This window comes from Mesoplodon densirostris, chromosome 1, assembly GCF_025265405.1.
Source record: "Mesoplodon densirostris isolate mMesDen1 chromosome 1, mMesDen1 primary haplotype, whole genome shotgun sequence".
NCBI lineage: Eukaryota > Metazoa > Chordata > Mammalia > Artiodactyla > Ziphiidae > Mesoplodon > Mesoplodon densirostris.
Genome location: NC_082661.1, coordinates 160,676,270 through 160,703,436, shown reverse-complemented (window position 1 = coordinate 160,703,436; position 27,167 = coordinate 160,676,270).

Sequence of the window (27,167 nt, the reverse complement as noted above, 5' to 3'; positions counted from 1 at the left end):
TTCATTTTAAACCAGTAAATATTAATATATATAGTTCACATGAATAAATATGTAAGAATGTAAGTTTTATGTGTGTAAATTTTGTTGTGAGACAAAAAGTTTGAGGATTGCTGTGGCAAAGAATTCCCTCCAGTCACTACCCCCACTCTAGCCAGCTATACATACAGATCTCTACTTTGGGCAAAATTAGATAATTGTATATTTTGTTTCTATTTCTCAGTCTAGATTGGGTTTGTCTTACTTCTTCCCATCTTCCAGCATTGTCTAGCACAGTCTGAGACTAGATAAGTAAATCTGCCTGTTTCCTGGAAAAAAAAGTATTAAGAATCAAACATCTGTAGATATATAAAGGTCTGTATATAAACAAACGTGATAAATGTCTTTGAGCTTTGTCAACAGGCCTTTGTCTATCTCTGAAGTGATTAGGAACTTAGGTGAGAAAAGGGTATGCTGGTTATTGAGCCAAGTTGTTCCCCAACATCTGTCATATTAGTTGGGAATATTGAAAAGTAATCGGGAGAACAAAACATAGATGGAAGGGTGGAGGTTTCTTTCTAGTGTAGCCAACATACATAGTTGGGAGTTAGTGGCCCCATTGTGAGCATAGTTCTTGAGGGTCTTTGATCTGTGTATTCTGCTGGTTAGTATGTTATACAATATGATAATTTTTAACTCCAAAGGTTTTGGCATGTGACTCTAAATCTAAAATCATATAGAACCTGTTCTTGTCAACCTGGGACTAATTACAAAAATTCTATTTATGGACTGATGTCTATTTATTATGGGTTGTGTAGACCTGAAGCAAGTGCATGGACCTCAAAAAATACATGGGTTTCAATAAAGTACAGGTGCTTAGCAACAGTGATCCTCAGGATGCCAGTTGTTGCAGCTTGACCTCAGCAAGAAAGGTGCTGGCCTTGCTAGCCAAGTCCACCTTACAGAGAGACACACATTTCTGAAGGGACCTCAGAGTCCAGACTGCTGCAGCTTAACTTTGAACTTCACAGGTTCAGCTTTTCTTGGTTTTGGCAATGATTCTATTATATAAAAAATAATGTCTCTACATATACAGTCTTTTAGACATGAGAAAAACAAAACAAATAGATACTTCTTTTCCTGTGTTCTTTAGCTACATTCCATCCTGGACTTTAAACTGTGCAGTACTGATTTTGATGCATGCTTATAAAGCTTCTAGCTCTAAATTGTCTGTGCCGAGCATAGGTGGGCAGTACTACATCAGCTACCCAAATTATGTTTCCTTTTTTTTTTGTGTGTGTGTGGTACGTGGGCCTCTCACTGTTGTGGCCTCTCCCGTTGCAGAGCACAGGCTCCAGACGCACAGGCTCAGTGGCCATGGCTCACGGGCCCAGCCGCTCCACGGCATGTGGGATCTTCCTAGACTGGGGCACGAACCTGTGTCCCCTGCATTGGCAGGCAGACTCTCAACCACTGTGCCACCAGGGAAGCCCTATGTTTCTTTTTCTAAATGTCGTTTTAAGTGCCTTGAGGTCAAGAGAAAAAATTCTAGGGAAATTAATGTATCTTATCCTCCAGCTCAAGAGGCAACATCTTACTATACAATCTCAAGTTGACTGTGAAATTTAATTACTTTTGCCTTCTCTGTGGCTTGGTGTTTCTGTGATGTACATTGGCCCCATGAATGCAAGAGCAGTATATTTAATGAATCAACATTTTAAGAGAATATATTTCTTAATATAAAGGCTGTATGTCCTACCTTTGGTAAATATGCAGAAACAACTCAATAAATTTTATTTAAAATTCAAAGTGAAAAGGCAATTTTGAAGGCCTCTAACAACTTGAGGCTCTCTGTATGTAGGACACAGTTTTGAGGAAGTTGTCTATGTCCATGATTGAGGAAAAGAGGTGGAGTAGTATCAGTTGAGGGTTGTCAGTCTCAAAATAACAGAAGGTGATGAAAGGCAATGAACAATAGCTGTGAGAAGTCTGTAGCAACATTTCTGATGGAAATGACTAAGTATGAATTTGTGAAATAAGATATTGTTTTCTTGGGAATGTCAGAAATATCTTAATAGGAAAACCTAGCAAACTAAATACCCTGCAATAAATTATTCATTGAATAGATTACATGTGCCTCATGTGTCCTAAGCTCTGAGCTATACAAAAATGAAGTGGACAGACAAAGGCCCTATCCTTAAGGAATTGATATTCTCATTTGTAAATTCCATAGTTAAATAGGATGGAGTTTTGAAAAGTCATAAATGGGACATTTATTGGAAATATAAATGATCAAAGTTGGAGAGGGTGTGGAGAAAAGGGAAACCTCTTGCACTGTTAGTGGGAATGTAAATTGATACAGTCACTATAGAGAACAGTATGGATGGTCTTTAAAAAACTAAAAATAGAACTACCGTATGACCCAGAAATCCCACTACTGGGCATATACCCTGAGAAAACCATAATTCAAAAAGAGTCATGTACCAAAATGTTCATAGCAGCTCTATTTACAATAGCCAGGACACGGAAGCAACCTAGGTGTCCATCAACAGATGAATGAATAAAGAAGATGCGGCACATATATACAATGGAATATTACTCAGCCATAAAAAGAAATGAAATTGAGTTATCTGTAGTGAGGTGGATGGACCTAAAATCTGTCATACAGAGTGAAGTAAGTCAGAAAGAAAAACAAATACCATATGCTACCACATATATATGGAATCTAAAAAAAAAAAAAATGGTTCTGATGAACCTAAGGGCAGAACAGGAATAAAGACACAGACGTAGAGAATGGACTTGAAGACACAGGGAGGGGAAATGGTAAGCTGGGATGAAGTGAGAGAGTAGCAGTGGCATATGTACACTACTAAATGTAAAGTAGATAGCTAGTGGGAAGCAGCCTCATGGCACAAGGAGATCAGCTCGGTGCTTTGTGACCACCTAGAGGAGCGGGATAGGGAGGGTGGGAGGGAGACACAAGAGGGAAATGATGTGGGGATATATGTATACATATAGCTGATTCACTTTGTTATACAGCAGAAAGTAACACAACATTGTAAAGCAATTACACTCTAATAAAGATGTTAAAGTAAATAAATGCATAAATAAATACATAAATAACTTTAAAAAAAAAGTTTGGTGACCAAAGGAAAATGGAAGCAAATGGTAAAAGAGAGATTAGAGTATGTGGTCAGAGTCAGCCTCCTGGTGAGCACTTATTAGAGCATATGAAGGGCCCGTCACTGTGGGAAACTGATCTTCAGGTTGCTACTTCTCTAGGGCACCATCTCTTAAGCTCGTAATATTCTAAAATCATATTCCTATATAAAAACAAAGAAAAAGAGTGGCAGACTGCCATTCTGCATTCCGAAAAATATAGAATTGGAGTTACCATTATCCCTATAGACTATGTTATGGCAGGCTTAAATCTTGTGCAGTTTAATTTCCAATCAAAGGAATATCTATGGAGCATGTATTCTATGAAAAGCACTGTGCATGTTTCTAAGAACACAACATTGATAAGATGTTTTATCTGTCCTCAAAGAGTCAGAGTATGATGGGAAGGGAAAAGGGGAGACACAATTTCTAACAATATGTTTAATATTATGATAGAGGTCTAGAGAAGATGCTAGAGTAGACTTAATTGTATGCGTCGTATTTTCCAAATTACTATAATTAAAAACAGAGGTAGTAGTATGAATATTTCATATCAGGTAAGGGATAAGCATTGACAAATCAGAATGGATTTGTCGACAACCACTAAGGACATCCTGGGACAAACCTGACTCATGTCAACCCTGATTTTAAGCCATGTGCTACCATAATTATTGTTTGCCAAAAATAACAAGGCCTTGAGCCCAATACCAGTGAGCTACCTATTCTATTCTATTCTCTTCTATTCTATTCTATTCTTCTATTCTATTCTTTATTACTGTAACTAAAGTAAATGCTAAGTCAAAGAAAGTGATAGACAAATATCCATCAACTCTGAAAGATGGGTATAAATTGGTGATGCTGATTCTACCAAATAGCAGTGTCTTCTGTGTTGTGTGATGTTGAGGATTCCATTGTGTTTAAACTCCTGTAACTTATCAAACAGGTGAAAAAAGCATAGCTTATTGCCAAAACATTATGCCTCACCATTTTCACCTCTTCAGTTATTAGTTGTCCAGAGATAATGTTATTAATCATAATAATTATCACATTTGAATTATACTTTTTTCAGTGCATAACTTTAATAAATATGACTTGGTTGTGTGTACCATCTGATTTTAAAACATTATTAAGGGATTCCCAAGGAAATACAATAGGAAACAATTCCAGCCACAAGCAAATCATCTGAAACACAAGCACTTTAAATATCAAATCACTAATACTTTATCAAGTTCCCCTGCATCTTCTCTCTCCTGGGAACTTGGCTGGTTTGTTTGCTTGTTGACTTTGCTTCATAACATTCAACTGATAGAGCTTGGATTCATAACCTGACTCCACTGTTATCAACTGAGTAACTACTTAGTTTCATACTTCTGTTGCTTAACTAATATGTGCTTCATATTAGAAACTGGGGATAGTGGCATCAAAATTAGAAATGTCTTGTTATTAAAAAAGACAAGGCTCTCAGTGTATGCGTGGTTTGTAGTGTCAAATAAATAGTAGCTAAAAATTGTAACTAAGGCTTTTTTAAAAAGCTTTTTTCAGGGATTTAAAGAATGGACCTCACCAAAATTATTTGCATTTGTTAACATTCAGTATTTCTTAGATTTAATTTATTTCTGCAACATATACAATTGTTATAACGAGGAAAAATTACTCAGAGCTTACCACTTGAAGGCTTGTTGTGAACACAAAAAATAATTCATTTACCTTAGGAGAGTTTGTGAAGATTAATGAGTTGTTTCTTCGGGTTCAAGTTTTCCACATGCACGGAGTTCACTATGGTGATGTAATTAATTTCACAACACCAGGGTTTTGTCATCCAACATTCCTGTGCCATGCAGCTATGATAAGTATTCTTTAATTAAACCTCAAAATTTGCCACTGTTGTTACATAGTACAGCTGGAGCACAGATATACCTCCGTGGACCACAAAGGTTTTAATATGCATCTGGGGAAGTTTAGTAATAGAATGTTTACATGAAAGCCTTCTGAGTTGGTGTCCAAAGTTCTTAAAACTTTTAATAAGTGCTTATATCTAAAGAAACAAAAAATAACAGGGGGTGCTTAATGAGTTTGTGTTTGTGGTTATAACTTAGGAAGGACAACAGAGTATGCTCCTGGGCTAAGGAGGAAAGAAGAACCTTTCGTGGTTCTCCTGGGCTCCCAGCTTTAGAACTGGCAGACTCCTAGAGAATAACTTTTCTGTGAATACAGCTGAAAATAATCTTTCTCTTAGGACTTGGAGTACAAAAAGAAAAATAGACCAAATAAGGTTGGTTTAGTTTGATGCTCATTATTCCAGCTCTATAAAATTCGGAAGTATTTAGTCTCTGTCTGGCTTGAACTATTGCAGTGGGTGATTCAATCATGGCTCAGAAACAAAATAAATATGTATATTTATTCAAAGGTTCAACATAATAAGTGTGGTTTGTTTTGTCCTTTGATTCAGGATTTGGTTCAAATTTGTATTAGTGACTTGATAAAAATTAGGGTGAAGAAGTACAATCTAGTGCAATGGGTAATAGCTCAGGTTCCTGTCCCCATCACTTATCACCCATGTAATCTTAGATAAGATACTAAATACCTCTTAACTTTGGTTTCTTTATCTTTATAATTGGATTAACAGTCATATTTATTTCACAGAGTTGCTATGAATATTGAACGAAATAACAAAAAGTGCTTATAAGCTGGGCACATAGCAAGCATTCTACAAATGGTAGTGATAATCATGTAAAAATTTACTAATGGTAAGAGTGGTGAGTGGGGACAGAACTAAGGTGAGCTACAGAAAACTTTCTGTAGCAATGTGTTATAATGAGAACATGGTCAGATCTGTTAAAAGGTTGTATTTCTATCCAAGATACTCTGGAGAAAGATAGAATGAAAGCCAGCCTTTTCTGTTCTCACACTCCTGTTTCCTTGTCTCAGAGCACTGTTGCTACATAGAGTTAGGATCCTTGAGGGGAATTACACTGGAAAAAAGTGAGAGTTATGCAGCTGGTTGGTTATCAGGTTGGAGGGGTACAATGTGATTAATGGCAAAAATGCCAGTGGATAAATTTCAGTTGCTTCTGAGACCCCAGGGAAAAGATTAGATTTCTGCTGGCCCCTGAAATATTAGGGGATCTATGGTACCTCTCTGACTGGTATAGTATCTTGTATCTAAGACAAAAATACTTATATCCAAACTAAAGAAAGTATTTTGAATAAGGAGACTTTCCAAGTGAATCTTCTCTTGTAAAAAGGAGGTGAAATAATTTTTTGTGTAAACTGTCCTTAGATATTCTTGAGAGACTATCATTCACGCAGCCCTACTGGCTTTTATATGGAAATTATTGTCTTGGTGCAAATCTGGCTCGAAATAAAGACCTAGGTAATTGGGCACATGTTTACTCCATAGTTAGGAGACGGCATAGTGATACAGACAGTGGAATGGAGGTTATTTTTTTTCCAAGTCCCATGGTTCACTGATAAAAGAGCATAGCAGAGTAATCTATTGAGATATTAAATTACATTGTGTTCCATATGGCTGTAGGAGATGAGAACATATGAGAGATGCACCTCATAACATATACGGGGCATCTGTCTTCCCTACCCAATATATTAACACCAGGCTATAATTTTTGAAAATTTAAATTTATTGAGAAAAATAATGACTTGAGAATATCTGCAAAAACTCAAAATAAAATAATTTCAAAATGTAAATTCTGGACCCAAACAAAAACACAGTAAAAACAGTTAAGATCTCAGCAGTTGGATTTATCTGCAGGTTAAATATAGCTGAAACATGAATTAGAGTACTACAAGAAAAAGATACACAGGTAAAATGAAGAAAGGAGAGACAAAAGAATGAGGCTGGGCATAAGGTTAAGATAAAGACATAACATAAAAGACAGAATGAAATGGCATAACATACATAGAATTGGGGTCCTAGGTCAAGACTTGCAAATAATAAAAGTTCAAAAATTATATGTTGGATTAATGAATGAATGAATGAGGTAGGAAAGATATACTATGAATTGCTATTCAACAAATATTTGTTAAATATTTATTTTACTTTGCTAATGAGTGATTCAAGGATGCATGAGGCAGTTCTTTGGTCACAAAACAAACTTAAAATTCAAAATAAAACAAAATATTATCATACTTAGAATGTTTCAGAGTGATCATGGGTACTATAGGAAGCTAACTGAGGGTTTGAGATAGGTTCATAAAGGCTCTGCCTTTATACTTGCTCTAAGAACAGTTTATCTGATCATTATACTTTTTATGTATTCTATTTTGTGCCAATGTCCTATTAGTAACATCTTTATGGAGAAAGAAAATATTGATAACTCCATAGAGTAGGTATAAGAAATATTATCTCAATAGAAAAGAGTACCAATTTTATTCAAGAGTACTTTTAAAGTAAATCATATTGTTATTTCAATGAAGTTAATAAGAACTATTGAATTTATGATAGAAATGTTTATTCCCCCAATAAAAACAACCTCTAAAAAGTTAGCATTATTTGCAACTGAATGCCTGAATTGTATTCATGACTGATGTTTTAAATCCAGAATTTATTTTTTCATGAAGCATATGATTTTCTCCCCCACTTCCAGATCAATAGGGCAATATGTCACTTCCAAACAGTACCGAATTTGAAGTTTGGACTACTATCATGTTGCAGTAAAACTCCCATCGACTAATCGCTGCCTTTTCCCCATTCCTATTCCTTTTCCAAAGTATATATAGAAAAACATATGCTCAGCTGGTTTCCTCAAATCCAATCCCTCAGGCAGAAAGACAAGTTGGTCTGAATTATTTTTTTTTCTCCTTTTGCCTCACTCTCTTATGACCTGACTCTTCATGCCTGAAAATAGATCAGAGAGTGTATTAAATTAAATTGTGCTATTTTATTTCTGACTGCTTCAGGAAATAAATTATCAAAGCTGAAGTAAACTTATCTTCTTCCTCTTCTTTCCTTAATATCCCTAAGGAAAACTTCTTGGACTATGACTTCAGATGGAAGGGCTTTAAACTCCAGAACTGACTTTAAACTTTATTTTGAGATGAGCATCAATCACTAATTAACAGTACTTGGCACTAATTAACAGTACTTGGCTCATTTGTTTGGTAACACTTCCAATTAACTACCATTATTGAAGACCCAACATGTACCAGGCACTTATTGCTACATTTTTGGATATACTTATTGACATTCATGTCTTTTAATTTGCATTAAAATGCCCTATAAAACATTTCTGGGTCCTTAAAGTATTTTACCACCAGAAGAGATGGAGAATCAGAGTATCATAGCTTCTAGGTGGTAGGACAAAGAATTAAGAAATATAGTGTTAAAAGGGAGCTTAGCTTTCTGTGAAATTCTCTCATTTTTACTGAGAATAGTGAAATAAATAGCTCATAAAGTGAAATAAAATTATAAAAAAACTTAAATTGTACTATGATCAGTCATGGATACAAAATTCTGCATGGTGTTAGTCCCTGCATCCATTGGGTTCTCTCTGTTTCTGATACATATTTTTTATTGTTTATTACATGCACTTATTCTTTCAACCAACATTTATGAGGGCTTCTTCTGTGCCAGATACTGTTCTAGGATTTGGGGACACAATAGTGAGGAAAAATAAAAGTGTTTTTTATCATCTGGAGTTTATACTCTGGTAGGGGAGACAGACAGTAACAAAACACATTCATTAATTGTATAGAAGAAGAGGCACAGTAACCATGAAATAATGCAGCATAAACTTTAGGACCCCTCACTTATGTTGACCCATTCCAAGATGTGGGAGGGGCACTACTAATATATGTCACATGGTCATATCATTTTATAAACTTTGTGAACTAAGCCAAATCTGTGACAACTGGTTAAGACTATTACATCTTTCTGCTTTAACTTTTCTACTTGTCACACTTAGACAGGTGGTAGCATTCTTTACTTACAACTAATGTGAAGTTGAGTAAAGCCTACATCACATTACAAATAAAAACTTCTGTTCATCAAAAAACTGCTTTAGAGATTAAAATACAAGTAAATACAAGTACATTTAAAGATACAGTGCAAATTCACATACAAGAAAAATACAAGTACTTTTAAAAACAAGCAAAAATTATGTAAAAGTTTATAGACACATAGATGTAAAAAGATAGACTGATAGATGATAGAGAAATAAATACGTAGAATAAAAGAGAATCTAATAGAAAAGTCATTAAGAGACTTGAACAAGAATTTTACAAGAGAATCTCACCAAATTATCAATAAAATTATGAAATTATGATCAGCTTCTCCAGTAATCAGTAAAATGTAAATTAAAATGAAAATTACATACACAACACAATTGCTAATACTTAAAAAAATGCAAAGTTTCAGAAAGGATATGACACAGTAAGAAATGTCTTACACGGTTGTTGAGAGTGAAAATTGGTGTAACCACTTTAGAAAACATTAAAACTCAATATATATGCATAGCCCTTGACACAGCAGTTTCACTCACATGAATATTCCCAGCAGAAGTCTATGCACTTCTGCACCAAAAGACAAGTATTAATACAAAAAAATTAATAGCAATTATTCTCAGAACAAAAAATTGGAAGCTGTGACAAAGTGTGAGAGTGGCATGGACATATATACACTACCAAACGTAAAATAGACAGCTAGTGGGAAGCAGCCACATAGCACAGGGAGATCAGCTTGGTGCTTTGTGACCACCTAGAGGGGTGGGATAGGGAGGGTGGGAAGGAGGTAGATGCAAGAGGGAAGAGATATGGGAACATATGTATATGTATAACTGATTCACTTGTTATAAAGCAGAAACTAACACACCATTGTAAAGCAATTATACTCCAATAAAGATGTTAAAAAAATAAATAAATTTTAAAAAATAATTAATAAATCCAAATTTAAAAAGACTTAAAATTTCAATAGAAATGTGCATAGCACATTCACTAGCATGGATACACCTAATTAACAATGTTTAGCAGAAGCAGCTATTATACACAAAAAAAATGGTTTATATAAAGATCAAAAACAGGCAAAAAACAAAATACTTGTTAAAATCAGGATAGTGCTTATTATTGTAAAGATATGATGAAGTTGTGATGCTTTCAATACTGGGTACTTTGAATAATTTTCATTTTTTGCCAATCTGATAGATAATATTATATATTTGTTTTATTTGGCATTTTCAGAATTATTATCAAGTGAGAACACTTTTTCATACAGTTACTGGCCATTTTCATTCTAGTGAAGGTTTTGTAGTCGCACCATTTGCCCAATTTTTAAAAATGGGATTTGTCCTGTTCTTTTTTTTAAATCAGAATTCTTGAAGGTAATTATTATTAACTCTTCAGTAAATAGCTTGAAATTCTATTTTTCCAGTTGTATTGGTTGCATTTCTTTAAAATGTTATCATGTTATATTTCTTTTTTTTTTTTTTTTTCGGTACACGGGCCTCTCACTGTTGTGGCCTCTCCCGTTGTGGAGCACAGGCTCCGGAGCACAGGCTCAGTGGCCATGGCTTACGGGCCCAGCCGCTCCTTGCCCTGTGGGATCTTTCCAGACCAGGGCATGAACCCTCGTCCCCTGCATCGGCAGGCGGACTCTCAACCACTGAGCCACCAGGGAAGCCCCATCATGTTATATTTCTTATGGATTGTTTATATTTAGTATATGTTTGCCATAAAAGCTTTTAAAACATATGATTTAATTAATGAAATTAGAAATGATTCCAAAGTTTCCATCATGAGCAGAATACTCTGCCAATTACAGGATGATAACAGTAAGTTTCTAAATTTTGTTTAATATGCAAAAGTTTCTTACAGCTCTAATCTCTCTGAATTATATGTGTCTGTGTGCATGTATATCATAATCATTCAGTTGGATACACACATATACATGTGCTTTGACTAAAACATCTTAAGCATCACTCATGGTGTACTGGAATAAGAGTTATTCCTGGTGTCACATGATTTTGGTTCTAATCTCATCTTCTTCACTACTTTGTTGTTAAACTTCAAGCAAGTCACTTTATACCTCTGGTCTGTTACTTCAGCTGTGAAATGAGTTGCTTTGACAAGATTGTATCTAAGGAATCTAAGAATTTATTAGATAGGAAGTGAGTCCTTTTCAACAGTTTTGCCTCAGTTCTGACAGTTTATGCATGTGGTGTGTGGTCCTGATCTCTGCAAGAACCTCAAAGTCTGTAACCTTCTGCTGGTTAAAGTTCATTCTCACTTCTGAAATTAGAAGGAAAAGTAATGTGTATGTTATCTATACTAGTAATATTTATAATTAATTTCTTGGATTTTAAATTCCTTTGTCTAGGTGGAATTTCTGACCTCATACATGCAACCATTGCTGATTTGGCCAAGGGTGCCACCAGACCCAAATACATTCACTGTTCAAGATGCCTAGGTTAATACTTATAGCTTGAATATAGAAGATTCAGAATATAGAGAAATCAATTTTATTCCTCTGGTAGGTACAACAAGAGAACTGTATCCTTCTTGGATTATGTTTCTTAGGAGTCATATGCAAACTGTCATAGGAAATAAAATAAAAGCATTTTGAGTAAGAGGGTGATAAGACAGGTAGAATTAGAGAAATGGAGGTGAGGGGACAAGAGTTCCTGTGAGACGAGAATAACTTTCTTTTTTCAGAGCTTTCAGGTTTAAATGAAACATGTCTACTTAATTCACTTTCTTTGGGTTCCATGAAAACATTCTGTAAACCTACTTTCTATAAATTTCTCTATGTGAGTGCTATGGACTTCATTGTGTCCTCCCCAAATTGTGTGTTGAAGCCCTACCTGCCCCCATTGTGATGGTGTTTGGATATGGGACCCCTCAGAGAGAATTCAGTTTAGATGAGGTGATGAAGGTAGGACCCTCATGATAGGATTAAATGCAGAAAATATATTGGCTTATCAAAACCATGACAGTAGAATATATACAAATGGTCTTCTTAACCCTTAAAACACCATCTATAAGTTAAGTATAAATGAGAATAAGGTGATTCCCATTAGTGAATTAAGAAGACAAATTGAACAGATACTCTAAAATTAAGTGGAAAAAACAGGTGGGATTTTAGAAAGAAAACCTAGGCCAGAAGAACAAAAAAACCCAGAAAATCATAAAGATAATTGTAACTCAAAAATATTGGCTTTGATTGCTTAAAGATCCTATTCTAGGTTATTAATATTTGTTGTAATATGTTGCATATACATTTTAGTTTTCTGCCTTCTTTTGTTCCTTTGGGAATGGCTATTGTCACAATTTCTCTCTTTTCTCATTTTGCTTTTCCTTAGGCAAATCTTTTAGTCTCTTCAAACACCTTCCTTTCTTAGTTGCAATTAACAGAATTATAGGATTTCAAGCTCAAACTTTTATTTTTGTCTTAAGATTCAAGGAATTGGGCCTTATATCAAATAGGTCCTCAACTCAAATTTGTGAACCAAAATACAGACACCCAATGCAGGGATCAGTGCCCACAAAATGAGATTCCAAATTAGATGTTCATAGGAGCAAAGGTGCTGGAAACAAACAGTCCCATCCATAATGTTCAAAAAATCATTTGATGGCATCTAAGATTTACCGAATAATTTCCAGTCTCATTTGAATTTTAAAATATCCAAAAAATATCGTTGCAATATGTTGAGCAACTGCAATATGCTTAGTAGTGTATGTGAAGGTTTTATATAGAATATATTATTTTAATAGTTTAAAATACTGTAAATTATTTACTGCATTTCTATTTTACAGGTGAGAAAAGTAAAGATATAAATAGCAACTCTTTTGTTCAAGTTCACATACCAAGTAGGTATCAGAATTCAAACCCACGGCTGTTAGATTTCACAGCTATCGACTTTTCACTGGGTCACGTTGCCATAAAACTTTCCAAAATACTTAGAACATTTTTTGGGTTTGATTTTTGAAACATCTATATTAAGAACTTGATTTTTGTTGCTGGCAAGATCTTGATATTAAGATGCAAATAAAGTCAAGATGATTTATGGTGTTTTGTTTTCTCCCAAACCTGAATGATATTTATCCACTATTTTAGAGGAAGTTTCAAACACACAGTACACTATACAACTAGAAACAGACTCACACTTGTAATTTCTTCTAATTATCACTGAAATTATAGCCTTTGAAGACACAGACTCTATTAGACCTCCTCTCCCTGAATGTTATGACCAATAACCCTTTCTACATTCACCACCGCACAGCCATATGGAGCTGTTCAGTCTTTTATTGAGACTCTTGATTGAGAAGCCTCATGGGACTGTGAACAGCCAAAGAAAGAGAAAAATATTAGTAGTAATAATACTAAAATTGGACTAGAAAAGGCTGATTCAGCAGGTATAGGAACCATAATTTCACATCCTACTATGCCAGCAGCAAGGGAACTAATTACTTGGCAGACACTATGAACTTCAGGTACATTTTTTATTTCACTTCAGTTGAAGTCAAGTCTTCTAAAGAATTTTCTATATAAAACAATGTGTTTGCTGCCAAGATACACTAAAATATATATGACAAAAATGTAATATTAGACTCTCGATGTAATAAAATTTCCCAAAGCTATGAAATCCCTGCTTCTTCTCCCATTAATAAGGGGACTCATTTTCAATAAGTGTATTACAATATCCTTGTTCATTGTGATGCTTTATGGTGCACTATGTAGGTGATTGTGCTTTTCAATGAGACTGATTTTCTGAACTTTGGAGTGTAGAAAAATGTGAAGTTCATGTTGTGTAATGCAGTATTTACATTTTTAATGCTATTGAAATGCTTTTATTCAAAATATAATGATAGCACTAATGATTATCAAACTAATGCTTTAAGTGTTTATGCTGATGTGAATTTAATCTTTACATTCATTTTTTTTTCCATTTTAAAGAGATTTCTAAAAATTATCAGTCAGCCAAAGGTGTTCCTTGAATACACCCTGTATACAGAGATCTACAACCATTATGAGGGGGTGGTATTTTTTAAATGACTGTCATAACTTCTGCATATAAAACAATGACAGTATGAACAAATGTCATAAATATGAATAATTATTGGTATTATTACCAATTATTATTATTATTGGTACACAGAACTCTACATGGAGTAAACAGACTTCCAGTTTCCTTTAACATTGATTCCTGTTCATTCCCTTCCTCTCCTCCTTGACTTATGAATATCTTTCATCATCTAGCTAAATTCTTAATTCCATGTCAGTGATCCATCTATCATCATACTCTTAATGATGTCTCTAGTCCCATGATCCTTTTATTTTTACAAAGCCTTATTTTCCTACCCCTTTCTTTTCAAGCAGTTACTTCAGATAATAGCCACTTTTCTTAAGGTTCTTCACTAATGACAATTTTAAAAGATAACTATACCCAACTACCTAGTGGATAATCATTAATTAAATACATGATTTTATCATAGTTTATAACACAGGCTAACTCCTAGGATTTAAATTATATTAAAATCAAATATGATTTCTTCCTTTATAGAAATTTCATGCTCGATGATATCAGAACAAAACTTATCACAAATAGAACTTAACTTATTAGTATATTATGATTAACTTATTAGTATATTGTGAGAAGACAAGCTAATGATTCACTAAACTCGTTTTTGTATTTGCCTTGCAAAATAACACATCTGCATTTCTCAGCTCCTTTGTTTTTACATATGATCCCTGCGGTTGGGAAGTCACATCACTGAGTTCTGGCCAAAGGAGTGTGAGTGGAAGTAACAGGTGTCACATTTAGCATAGTCCATTGTCACCTCTCATTTGCCATTCCACTGGAAACCATTAAACCTATGAAATGATAGAGCCTTGTAAGGAGGATAACCAATGATCCTGAATCATTGCACAGAAAAGAACAACCTGCTGACCGGAAACATCCCCTTGCTCTTTATGTGAGTGGAAAATATACTTCTACTGATCTAAGAGATTACAGAGTTGTGTGTGTTTTACTGCTCTGATAATTTAAGTAATAAAGAAATAGGTGAGAAAGAGCTATAAAAATAACTCCTAAAATATATGACATTGGCTTTGCAATAGATGATGGCAAAGAAACATATTGGAGGCTGGAGGTGGAAAACTATTATATGCAGTGGTACAATATTTATTAAAACTGTTACCTGAAATGACATAGAGGACAATACACAGAGTTTATAGCTCCAAGAGTTGTAGTTGGTATGATAATACACATTGACTTTTCCTTTCACTTTAAGTCATATTTTACATATTTCCATGTGAACAGAGCAGAACTGGACAATTTTCAAACAGAAAAAAAATGGAATAGAGAGAATTAATAAATTATAGGATATAAGCAGTTGGAATAAGAAAAGACTATATATCACATGGTAACTTAGGATTTTAAGCTGGAGGTAATGACTGCATTGGACTTGGGTTGACACCATTGATACAAGAGTATGTTTTTCGTGTATGAGAAGAGGAGTGAAATCAGTACTTGGTGGCCAAAATAATAATAATAATAATGTTTCCTAGGACATGGGGGAGGCATAAGATGGAAGAGATTTGAAATATCAATCACTGCTTGGAAGGTAGAAACACTCATTTTGAAATTAAATGATGATAATCTTTCATTACTATTTTAAAATTTGTTACAACAACAACCAACATTAACTAACACATTTATCCCTCCCTCCCACACTATTGCCCTAACCTCCCCAAGTATGTGTGTATTTATTTGTATGTGTTTATATCTATCTTCCATCTATCTTTGTATTTAGCTGCCTGATTAACTGTACCTACCAAGATCTATATTAAAACCTGCATTTCCCATACAATAAGTCTTAATCAGATTCTCTAACTCTTTATTCACTTTTTATTAAGGACAGGAACCCCATTCTCTATTTTTATTTGGTTGGTTATTAAGACTAAATCATATTGAAAACCACTCACCACTCCCACTATCTCAAGCTAGCAAGGTAGTTTTGAATGAATTGAATTAGTGGGAGTAGGAGTAAGTACCTGTTCCCACACACACTTTCCTCGCTTCTGTTCCCTAACACTCGATAGTGGGAAAGAAGTAGAGAGGAGGCAGATAGTCTTCATCACTAACTGGCCACAATGAAGTTGCTGTATTTCTTTGACTCATCAAACTCTACTGCCTCACCTCATTGTCTATGGACTCAATATTGAAAAGCTGTCCAGTAGCTGAAGATGTTTTCAAGAAAAACCTTCTGAGGCACTGGTGTTTCTTTATGAATTGGCCTCAACCTTATGCTTATTTGAAACCAGCACCAATATTCTGCATTCTTTTTTTTTATTAACATCTTTATTGGAGTATGACTGCTTTACAATGGTGTGTTAGTTTCTACTTTATAACAAAGTGAATCAGTTATACATATACATATATCCCCATATCTTTTCTCTCTTGCATCTCCCTCCCACCCTCCCTATCCCACCCCATGTGTATTCTTTGTCTTATGCTGCACAAGGTCCTAGTAAGATTATAAAAATATGAAGAATTTATAATAATAGAAGTATTAGTCAGCAGGTAACCTGTATTGAGAACTTGCTAAGTTCTAAGAACTGTCCTAAGTTTTTAACATTGAAATAATATTCCTTCATTACACCATTCCTATGAAATGATTACTATTTTCACCATTTTACAGATAAGAAAACCAAAGGCTGAAAGTGTTCTCGTAAAATTGACCATGGAAAATAAAGAAACTTCTTTAAGAACACAGTGTCAGAAATAAAATAGAAGACACCATCTAAGATGCTTCAGATGTTAAAAAGAAAGTAATGGGGTATTATTTTTAAATTATTTATACCAATAATTTATAAACTTTAAATGAAATGGACAAATTCCATTTATGAAATCCAACATAAATAGTAGCATTCAATTTGTAGAGTGCTACTAAAGCAGTTTAATCTTTAATTAAAGACATTCCATGAAGAAAAATCCAAGCCAAAATGTCTTTGTTGATGAATTTAACCAAACACCCAAAGGAAAAATGTTGAATATTATGTTAAAACTTCCAGAGGGGGAAAAAAAAAAGAGCAGTTACACTGCATCTCATTTGGGGAGACTACCATAATCTTTTCTGGGGGAAAATCTAACAATAACAACAAAAATTTGACCGTCAATATCATTAAGAAAAATAAATGAAAAATTCCTTTTAATATTAGTAAATCAAATCCAGAATTATGTAAAACTAATAAAATAAGGCACTGTTGATTTAGGAGGATCATTAATAAAATAGAATATAGACATGCAAATAAGATTTAAAAAGCCAAAATATAATGTGTGAGTTTTTGGTTTAAAATCTTAACACCAAAACAATTTGCACATTAACAAAATAAAGGAGATATATAATATGATCAATATCCTAATGATTATATGATTATGTTCAATAAACTTTTTTTTTTTTTTTTTGCGGTACACGGGCCTCTCACCATTGTGGCCTCTCCCATTGCAGAGCACAGGCTCTGGACACGCAGGCCCAGCGGCCATGGCTCACAGGCCCAGCCGCCCCACGGCATGAGGGATCCTCCCAGACCGGGGCATGAACCTGTGTCTCCTGCATCGGCAGGTGGACTCTCAACCACTTCGCCACCAGGGAAGTCCCAATAAACATTTTTAATGAAAGAATTTTTAAGACTGAATAAATGAACAAAAAGTTGGTAGTCTAATGTCTTATTTTGTTTGTGCTGCTGTAACAAAATATCATAGACTAGGTAGCTTATAAACAACAGATATTTAGTTTTCATAGTTCTGTAAGCCAGAAGTCCAAGATCAAGGCACCAGTGGATTCACGATGTGATGAGGGCCCATTTTCTGGTTCATAGACTGCTATCTTCTCATTGTCTCCTTACATGGCAGTAGGAGCGAGGGAGAACTTCCCTATTCCTCTCATAATAACACTAATGCCATCATGAGGTCTTCACTTTCATAACCTACTTAACTCCCAAATGCCCCATCTCCAAATAGCATCACATTGGGTATTACTTTTCAACATATGGATTTTGGGGGAGTGCAAACACTTAGACCTTAGCAATTGGTAATCAGGAAAGAAACTAGACTAAACTGAAAAGTCTCAGGTTTACAAATCCATTCAAAGCAATGCTAAAATTCATGATGCTTTTGATCATAAAGGTAGCATTACAGTTTTAGGAATCTTTCCACTTGCAATAACCCAAGGGTTTTCCGTGCATTTTGCCCTGCATGTTCAGTGACAAATGTGGGATTTAATGATTATGAAACAATAGAATTTACTTTTATCTTCTCTACCATATGTCCTGGCAGACATAGTACATGCAAATAGGACTCAACATCCTCATCCAGTGTCTTACTTGGCAAATATAGCTTTACTGCTTACTAAACTTGCTTTATGCTGATTGTAGAGTAAGAGCAAACACATTAGATTTCCCTGCCCTAAGAAATGAAAATGACAGATGAAAAGATTTAAATATGAACTATAGTACCAAGAAAGGCGAACAAAATGCTTGCAAGAGGTGCCTAAGTAATGGCATTTCATTTTGATAATGTTCATCTAGAGCTAAGCAAAAGGGCCTCTGTTCATTCTAGAAAATGGAGTTAGTAAGAGGAGTTCAATTAAATGCTGCTTCTCAGAAATAGGAGTCAATAATTGCAGTCTCCAAAGGCTAGTTTTCTAGCCTGCCATGACACTGGGGTTTTCTGGCAGTCTTAGGCAAGGGGATTTTCCTTATTTTGAATTGTATGACTTTCTTTCTATCATATTGTACATATTTCTAAAATCTTTCTTACATAAAATTCTATTTTTAAAGGGCAAATAGCAATATTCAGGGAGATTGTTTATTTGAAGAAGACATTGTTGGGAATTTTCAAAAGATAAAATCTCTGTGTCTGTAAATGCTCATGCTTTGAAAGCATGTGACATTTACACCACAATAAAATGTAAATTTGTTTTGCCCTTGGAGATTTGGGGATATGGTGTGGATTAGAGGAGGATAAAAGAAAATATTAGTCAATTTGGCACCAGGATAAAAATAGGAACCAGATTTAAGTTCTGGTACTGGCTTGCTATTAACTAGTTTATTATCCTTAACTAGTCCTTTATCTATTATGACCAACTAATTAATAGATTCAGTTTATTTATGCAGTCAATGAAAATGTATGTGACCCTGTTAGTCAAATCATGTCACTCCTACTCAAATCCCTCTAAGGGTTTCGCATCACTTCTAGAGTAAAAGCCAAAGTTTTGAAAACAACGAGGACATCTCCTACTGCTCTCCTCTTGCTAATGCTGCCCCAGCCTCAGTGGTCTCACTGATAATCCTAGGTTACACTCAGTTCACATCCACAGCCAAGGCCATTGATTGCACACACTTGCTGTAGTCCCTGTGTCTGGAGTTCTCTACCCCTCCTCACCCAAAGTGTTTTCTTAGCTTGCTCACACCCCTCTTTCAGGTCTTTACTCAAACATCACTTTCTCAAGGAGGCCTTTACTTATAACCCTACTTTTAATGGCACCCCTCCCCTAACACTCCTTATGCTCATTCCTGCTATGTTTTTCTATTTAGTATTTCTCATTTTTTAATATATCATTTATTTATTTATCTTATCTATTGACTGATTGACTGTTTTCTTTCCCACCCCCTCACTACCAGAAATTAAGGTCCATGATGCTAGACTATTTTTTGCTGTCTTATTGACCATTGTATCCTCAAAACATAGGATAGTTCCTGGCACAGAGTGGACATTCACTAAATACTTGTCGAACAAATGAAAGTAATGAGTACTACCTACAACATGTTAGGTCTTATTAAACTTACTGAGCATCAGCAAATCATCTTTAGAATGATGATTTTTTTTTCTAATAATAAAATAACATGATGAGAAAGGATGACCCAATATAGCCCCTTGAGGAGATAATAGAGTAAAATGCTCAATGGAGATGCTTGGGGGAAATCTAGTTTCGTATTTTGTATAAATAAATTAAACTGAACCTAAAATTATATATAGTTTTTCTAGAACTTATGGTCCCTGAAAATAAATACATATCAGCAGATTCATGTTACCTCAACCTCTTCAGCTGGCATTCATGTGTTTCTAGATTCCAGGATAGGGAGAGAATTTTTATGATGTAGAGGTAAAAGAGAAAAATAGGTGTTATGGAAGCCTGCTGACTAAACTGCCCTCTCTTTACCTTATACTGATAAGGAAGGTTGAGACACACTTGGAGTAAGAGCTAAAATATTGGCTGTTCAAGACAGAGAAAAAATAATAAACAAACAAATGATGAATAAACATGGCAATTACAGATTTACATGTTCTATGAAGAAGATACAGCCAGGGTAATTGCAGAGTAAATGAGAGGATATTTTAGGTATTCATTAAGGTCCCTTTTAGCTAAAGTCTCATCCTCTCCACATGGAAAAGAAAAGAGGTCCGTTTGACTTTAACACAAGAGGAAGAAGAAGAGTGACAAGAGACAAGTCAGGTTAGCAAATCAGAATTTATTGCCACTCATAGCTTTATTATAAGTCATTGTAAAGTTTCATGCAGCAGAATGTTTTCTTCAATTTTATAGGAATCATTTGGGCTTCTGAGAATACACTTGAAGATAGGTCAATACAGAAATACCACTTGGTGCCTATTAGGGTAGTCTGGGTCAGAACCAACAGAGACTTGGATCAGGATGCTAGGAGGGAAGGTGGTAAGGAGTGGTTAGATTATTGACATATTTTGAAGAAAAAGCCCAACAGAACTTAGTTATAAATTGGATATTCAAGGTGAAAGTAAAAGGAGGCATGAAGGATGACTAAAGTTTTTGACCCGAACAACTAGAAGTTAAGTAATTATTAACTAAGATAAAGAAGATGGAGTAGGAGAGGTTTCTGAACAGAAGATCAGGAACTCAGTTTTGGACACATGAAGTTTAAAATGATGATAAGATATCCAAGTGGATAAACTGATTAAGAAGATACAACAGTCTGGAGTTTACAAGAAAGGTTAGGTAGTAGAAAATATATAGATATTCTTGATTACTTGAGACTGGATAATATACCATCAGAGTGGTGACAAATGGAAAAATACACCCTTAACACCAAGAATAATATAAACCCATATAGCACATGTTTTCAGTAGTCTCTCTGTGTGTGCACACACCTATGTTCAGATTCCTAATTGTCAGAAGATGCAGTTTGGGACATTCGAAATATTGTAGAGGACAAAGTCATAGATCCAATTCTAGCTCCATATACTGCTAGTTGTGTGGCTTAGGAAGAGTTAACTAAACTCTGAGTGTCAGGTTTTTTTGACAATAATAGGTCAATGATAATATCTTCCTTCCATTTTGCTTGTGAAGAACACATATGTGCGAGGTTGCACAGCTTGGAGCAAAGTAAAATACAGATCTAGATAGAAAATACCAATTCAATGGAGGTCCTAGATTTTGCAGGTGGGAGTTGGATTGGTTGAGGGGGACAAGTCTCTGTCTCACAGAGGTTGCCAGAAGTTAAAATGTTTTACATAATTTGTACAATATTACTTAAAAGATTAAAATGTTATTTGTAAATAAATACTATCTTTCTGAAAAGCTATTCCCCACTATGTATTGGGAGGCTTAAAAATGCATAGATTTAACCTAGGAAGTGGACTATATCATAAGAAAATAAAAAGATAAGTTTAAGGTTTTACAGTTGAAAACAACTCAAATGTCCAATAGTAAAAAAAACTGTACTAAATGATGATGATTTACCCATAGAGTAGACTAGCATGAAGCCATTAATATATTAAAAAAATATTTAGTGAAGTAGGAAAAGCTGGTATAAGGGGCAGGACAGGAATAAAGGCACAGATGTAGAGAATGGACTTGAGGACATGGGGAGGGGGAAGGGTAAGCTGGGATGAAGTGAGAGAGTGTCATGGACATATATACAACACCAAATGTAAAATAGATAACTACTGGGAAGCAACCACATAGCACAGGGAGATCAGCTTGGTGTTTTGTGACCACCTAGAAGTGTGGGATGGGGAAGGTGGGAGGGAGACATGAGGGAGGGGATATGGGGATATATGTATACGTATAGCTGATTCCCTTTGTTGTACAGTAGAAACTAACACAACACTGTAAAGCAATTATACTCCAATAAAGATGTTAAAAAATGTATAAGACAAATTATTATTTTTTATTATTTGTTTCATATTAATTGTTTAAATTATAAGAAAAAAACTAGAGGCAACCAACCATGTGTTGATTACAATGTGTATTTCAGGAGTGACATTTGGAATAATTTGCTTTACCTTTCTAAGGTTCCTAAATTCTTTGCAATAGGTGTTATTTTTTGTCATAAGAAACAAGTAGTTTATAGAAAAAATATATTCTTGGGCCTTTTAATATTTAGCTGTTCATACAACCAAGATGTCACTTCAGTCTCATGTGCTTTTATTGCCTCAAACTTACTTTACACTGAGGAAAAGCAATCTCTTTATTGATGAACTAAACCATTAATTGAATAAGAGAGTTTCTTCTTTGCAATGTTCTGAAAAAATGCTATAAAAATAATAATGAGACACTAATTTCCATAAAATATTTGTTTATCTGAAGTCACTTAAACTTAGTGTTTTTCCTTGAAAAGCTTTATGAATAATTAAGCCCAGTCTAACTTGCTTAGAAAGCTCTGGTTTAAGCTAGCACCATTAAAATTAAAACACTCTCACAAAAGACCCATTAACATCATTTAAATTTGGTAAGGAAGGGACCCTAGACTATGCAGAAGTCAAAAGACCTGACCACTAGTATAATGATCTGACACGATGAGCATTGTAAGAGTGCTGATATAAGGAAAAGCCTGTGTGCTCATTAGACATTTTAAAAGAAACTACCTTTAAGAAGTATATTGCAGGCAGGAATGTACAGTGGAGAAAGGACAGTCTCTTCAATAAGTGGGGCTGGGAAGACTGGACAGGGACATGTAAAAGTATGAGATTAGATCATTCCCTAACACCATACACAAAAATAAGCTCAAAATGGATTAAAGACCTAAATGTAAGGCCAGACACTATCAAACTCTTAGAGGAAAACATAGGCAGAACACTTTATGACATAAATCACAGCAAGATCCTTTTGGACCCACCTCTTAGAGAAATGAAAATAAAGACAAAAATAAACACATGGGACCTAATGAAACTTCAAAGCTTTTGCAGAGCAAAGGAAACCATAAACAAGACCAAAAGACAATCCTCAGAATGGGAGAAAATATTTGCAAATGAAGCAACTGACAAAGGATTAATCTCCAAAATTTATAAGCAGCTCATGCAGCTCAATAACAAAAAAACAAACAACCCAATCCAAAAATGGGCAGAAGACCTAAATAGACATTTCTCCACAGAAGATATACAGACTGCCAACAAACACATGAAAGGATGCTCAACATTTTTACTCATTAGAGAAATGCAAATCAAAACTACAATGAGATATCATCTCACACCAGTCAGAATGGTCATCATCAAAAAATCTAGAAACAATAAATGCTGGAGAGGGTGTGGAAAAAAGGGAACACTCTTGCACTGCTGGTGGGAATGTGAATTGGTACAGCCACTATGGAGAACGGTATGGAGGTTCCTTAAAAAACTACAAATAGAACTACCATATGACCCAGCAATCCCACTACTGGGCATATACCCTGAGAAAACCATAATTTAAAAAGAGTCATGTACCAAAATGTTCATAGCAGTCCTATTTACAATAGCCCAGAGACGGAAATAACCTAAGTGTCCATCATCGAATGAATGGATAAAGAAGATGTGGCACATATATACAATGGAATATTACTCAGCCATAAAAAGAAACGAAACTGAGCTATTTGTAATGAGGTGGATGGACCTAGAGTCTGTCATACAGAGTGAAGTAAGTCAGAAAGAGAAAGACAAATACTGTATGCTGACACATATATATGGAATTTAAGAAAAAAAAAGTCATGAAGAACATAGGGGTAAGACAGGAATAAAGACACAGACCTACTAGAGGATGGACTTGAGGATATGGGGAGGGGGAAGGGTAAGCTGTGACAAAGCAAAAGAATGGCACGGACATATATACACTACCAAACGTAAGGTAGGTAGCTAGTGGGAAGCAGCTGCATAGCACAGGGAGATCAGCTGGGTGCCTTGTGACCGCCTGGAGGGGTGGGATAGGGAGGGTGGGAGGGAGATGCAAAAGGGAGGGGATATGGGAACATATGTATATGTATAACTGATTAAATTTGTTATAAAGCAAAAAAAAATAAAAAATAAAGAAAAATTTAAAAAAATCTTTAGGATTAGATGGAATACATTTATAGTACTATTATGAGTGCAGATCAAGGGTATAATAAAAAATATGAGATTATAATAAAAAAAGAAGTATACTGCAGAGTTTCAGGGTATCTTGATTACTGTTTTATTTTTGTATTTTTTTATCTTTAGTAATTTACAGATAAGAATGTAATAATTTAATCATTTACTAATAGGGGAAATGGATTTCTAATTGCATTTCTGTTTTTATTAGCTGAGTTTTTGAACAATATTTGTTCTCCTAGTTTCAGAGTCCTCATTCATTCAATGGATAAATAATAGTCCCTAGCTCTATTTCATGCATTTTTTTTTTTTTTTTTTTTTTTGCTGTACGCGGGCCTCTCACTGCTGTGGCCTCTCCCGTTGCGGAGCACAGGCTCCGGACACACAGGCTCCGCGGCCATGGTTCGCGGGCCCAGCCGCTCCGCGGCATGTGGGATCTTCCGGGATCGGGGCACGAACCCGTGTCCCCTGCATCGGCAGGCGGACTCTCAACCACTGCACCACCAGGGAAGCCCCATGCATTTTTAATGTGCATGAAATGTGCTAATTCTTGTATAGTTCTTAGCATTGTACCTAGAATAAAGTGATTTTTTATTATTGTTAGTATTATCATTATTATTATTTTCTGTAGTTTTCCTGTATTGGTAAATCAAATAAAGGTATTACCTGAGACTGCTGAAAATAGACCAGGAATCAATAGTGTGGTAGTTTTCAGGCTTAGAGAAACCAAAGGGACCAATGGTTTTCTCCTCTTTAAAAAAGGCAACTTTAATGTTGAAATATATGTCAAATATTTATCCATACCTAAAATTTCAATTAAGACTAACTGAAGTAACACAGGCATAAGATCTTTCTAAATTATAAAGCTCTGTGTAAATATGAGAGATGATTACTAATGTTACCAGGCTATTGTGTAAGCACTGCAATTAGTATCCAAGTTAGCAATCATTCTCTGCAACATAATAAAGGGCTTTAAGTGTTAGTTTCTTCCCCCCAAAGCATATATTTTATTTCCTAGGCATAATTTACAAACTTGCAAAAGCAACTTGAATTTATATTATCAATCATTTTAAGAGAACGATCCATTTTGAGAGTCCTTTTTTAATATAGTAATCTCATAATGTATTGCTGACTTAAAATGGTATATCATCTAATTATGAGTTAATATTTTATTAAATTTTGTAATATTACAATATTATTAAATTTTGTATTGCTTACAACTTCTTTTTTTTTCTAGATATACCTTTTCATGAGCAAACATCTGCACATAGTTAGAAATCAGCTTTAACTTAGAATTCATGGTGGTGGAATATATTGGATGAAAAAATATGGGGGTCTACTTGCCAACTCAAAGCAATATGAACTTTGGTGTAGTGAATATAAATTAACTCTCCAGGGAAGGTTTTCTGAGAGTAGTGCTTATATGACTCATACTATCTCTTGATCCATGAAATGCATTGCACACCATCAATTTGCTACTTGAATTGTCCTAAGGGGAGAAGCTTGTCGTTCACTCACTGAAGTAAATTTAAGGGCATGCTAAATCATTTTATTGGCTGCATTATCAATATTTCATTATTTATGCAAATAAGAACACAGTTTTATAACATTTTATAATAAATACTTAACATTTATACAGTCCATTTTATTAAAGCTCTTAGAAAAACTAAAGAGAGCCTATATCTCTGTCATATTTTGCCCTTATAATTGTGATGGGTAACTGAGATTTAAGAATCTTTGTAACTGGGGCTGGTCAGACCTTGCAGGAGAAGCAAATCTATTTTAGCCTACTCTGCCTTCTTCTACAATATCATGAGTTGTTCATGATTCTGGTCTTTCAGGCTAAGGCTAATAAAAAATACAAAATGACCAAAGAATTATACTCAACAGTTTACAAAGTAATTTCACATTTATTTGGAGTAGGCTGTGATTTTTCTGCCTGGCCTTCATAATGAATTGACTTTGAATGCAAGTTGCCAGGGCAGGGAGCAAACAGTTTACCCAATTTTCCTCAGACTATGTTGAAAGTTACTTTAGAAAAATGAACTGAGTATATAAAACATTTTGAATCACCCAAACCTCAGAATCTATTCATCAAAAACTCTAGCAGGTTATCAGAGGGAAAAACTGAACATGATTATTTTTAGTAATTTGAATTTTGATTTTGTCATATTTATAGCTGAACTCTTTAAAAAATTTCCAAAAACCACAACAAAACTTTTACCAGCTTGAATTCTTAGGAAATGGTGGTATGTGCCTTACTCCTTGAGATTACTGGGAAGACTAAGGAAATGACATCATGTATGAAATCATCCAGGTATCTGGATCAGGTTTCCCTTAGAACTCTGTTCATATTGCTATCATTGCCCTCCTACAATTTTATTGCAAGTGCAAATTTAGTTTCTGTCTTCCTCTACAGATTATGAGCTATTTAGCTATATGAGCAGTATATTATTCTTTGTGTTCCTAGTACAACAGCATTTTAATGATTCAGTCGCTCATTTTCTCCTTCATTCAACAAATACTTGAACATCTTCTGTATGTATGAGAGAATGAATCCCATAGTGTTAGCATTACCTAAATTTGGATTCAAATCCTAGCTCTATAAAGTAGTAATTTTGTGACCTCTGGAATATGACATTATCTACCTAAACCTTAGTTTAGAGTATATAAAACAAATCACATTGTTGTGACAATTAAATAGTAGCAAAACTCAACAATTGCAAG